This window comes from Arachis hypogaea, chromosome 9 (genome assembly GCF_003086295.3).
Source record: "Arachis hypogaea cultivar Tifrunner chromosome 9, arahy.Tifrunner.gnm2.J5K5, whole genome shotgun sequence".
NCBI lineage: Eukaryota > Viridiplantae > Streptophyta > Magnoliopsida > Fabales > Fabaceae > Arachis > Arachis hypogaea.
In genome coordinates, this window is record NC_092044.1 from 65,005,156 (window position 1) to 65,007,711 (window position 2,556).

A 2,556-nucleotide genomic window follows, 5' to 3' on the forward strand; every position below is an offset into this window, starting at 1 on the left:
CCCATGTAATTTACCTCTGCCATTGCAGGGTTTTCAGGATCATAAGCTTCTTTTTCAGAAGATGCCTCTTTAGTACTGTTAGATGCATTTTGCCATCCATTCAGACTTTGAGAAATCATGTTGACTTGCTGAGTTAACATTTTGTTCTGAGCTAATATGGCATTCAGAGCATCAATTTCAAGAACTCCCTTCCTCTGAGGCGTCCCATTATTCACGGAATTCCTCTCAGAAGTGTACATGAACTGGTTATTTGCAACCATGTCAATAAGTTCTTGAGCCTCTGCAGGCATTTTCTTTAGGTGAATGGATCCACCTGCAAAATAGTCCAGTGACATCTTAGAGAACTCAGATTGACCATAATAGAATATATCTATCATGGTCCATTCTAAAAACATGTCAGAAGGACACCTTTTGGTCATCTGCTTGTATCTTTCCCAAGCTTCATAGAGGGATTCACCATCTTTTTGTTTGAAGGTATGAACATCCACTCTAAGCTTGCTCAGCTTTTGAGGAGGAAAGAACTTAGCCAAGAAGGCCGTGACCAGCTTATCCCAAGAGTCCAGGCTATCTTTAGGTTGTGAGTCCAACCATGTTCTAGCTCTGTCTTTTACAGCAAAAGGGAAAAGCATGAGCCTGTAGACTTCAGGATCTACTCCATTAGTCTTAACAGTCTCACAGATCTACAAGAACTCGGTTAAAAACTGGTAGGGATCTTCTGATGGAAGTCCATGAAACTTGCAGTTTTGTTGCATTAGAGCAACTAGTTGAGGTTTCAGCTCAAAATTGTTTGCTCCAATGGCAGGAATTGAGATGCTTCTTCCATCAAACTTGGAAGTAGGTGTAGTATAATCACCAAGCATCCTCCTTGCATTATTGTTGTTGGGTTCGGCTGCCATATCCTTTTCTTGTTTGAAAATTTCAACAAGGTTGTCTCTGGATTGTTGTAATTTAGCTTCTCTTAGTTTCCTCTTCAGAGTCCTTTCAGGTTCAGGATCAGCTTCAACAAGAATGCCTTTTTCTTATTCCTGCTCATATGAGAAAGGAGAGAACAGAAAAGGAAGAGGAATCCTCTATGTCACAGTATAGAGATTCCTTTATGTCAGTAGAAGAAGAAAGGGAATAAGAGTGAAGAAGAATGAATAATCCAAACACAAGGGTGAGGATAGGGGCAGAGATTGGAGATGAAGAGAAGTGTTAGTAAATGAATAAATAAATAGAATAAGATGAGAGAGAGAAGTTTTCGAAAATAATTTTTGAAAAGGTGTTAATGATTTTCGAAAATTAAAGGGGAATAAAATTAAAATTAAAATTTAAAACAATTAATTAATTAAAAAGATTTTTTTTTTGAAAAAGAGGGAGGTCTTTTCGAAAATTGGAAAGAGAAAAGTTGTTAGGTGGTTTTGAAAAAGATAAAAAATAAACAACAGTTAATTGGTTAGTTTGAAAAAGATTTGAAAATCAAATTTGAAAGGATAAGAAGATAAGAAGATATTTTGAAATCAAATTTTTGAAAAAGATAAAATTTAAAAAGATATGATAAAAAGATATAATTAAAAAGATATGGTTGGAAAAGATTTAATTTTTTAAAATTAAAATTAATTACTTGACTAACAAGAAACTAAAAGATATGATTCTAGAATTTAAAGATTGAACCTTTCTTAACAAGAAAGTAACAAACTTCAAATTTTTTGAATCAATCACATTAATTGTTAATAAAGTTTTCGAAAATTATGAATTAAAGATAAGAAAAAGATTTTAAAATTCAAATTAAAAATTTTTGAAAAAAATAGTAAGAAAAATGAAAAATATTTGATTTTTGAAAAGGTTTTGAAAAGATATGATTTTTAAAATTGAAAATTTGACTTGACTTACAAGAAATAACGAATTTTAAAAATTTGTTTGACTAAGTCTACTCAAATTTTCGAAATTTTGAGAGAAAAAAGAAAAGATAATTTTTTTATTTTTAAATTTTTAATGATGAGAGAGAAAAACACAATTATGACACAAAACATGGAAATTTTGGATCAAAACACATGATGCATGCAAGAACACTATGAATGTCAAGATGAACACCAAGAACACTTTGAAGATCATGATGAACATCAAGAACATATTTTAGAAAAATTTTTGATGCAAAGAAAACATGCAAGACACCAAACTTAGAAATCTTTAATGCTTAGACACTATGAATGCAAAAATGCACATGAAAAACATCATATAACACAAAACAAGAAAATTTAAAGATCAAACAAAAAGACTTACCAAGAACAACTTGAAGATCATGAAGAACACTATGAATGCATGAATTTTTGAAAAATGCAAGAACAATGCAATTGACACCAAACTTAAAACATGACACAAGACTCAAACAAGAATCACAAAATATTTTTGTTTTTTTTATATTTTTTGAAAAACATACAGAAAAAAGAAAGTAATGAATCCAAAGTCCTCAATCAAAATCCTATGAATTAGACATGGCTTAATAGCCAGCCAAGCTAAAACATGTTATATGAAACTCTAGAATTCATTCTTGAAAACTCTAAAAATTTTCGAAGA

General features: G+C 31.1%; 1 non-coding gene across 1 annotated transcript; it reads left to right on the plus strand.

The window, feature by feature from the left end:
* Positions 1-393: 393 nt before the first annotated feature.
* On the plus strand, positions 394-497 carry LOC112713919 (small nucleolar RNA R71). The gene has a single exon (XR_003158879.1). It is a non-coding gene; the product is annotated as a small nucleolar RNA R71 (small nucleolar RNA).
* Positions 498-2,556: the final 2,059 nt, after the last annotated feature.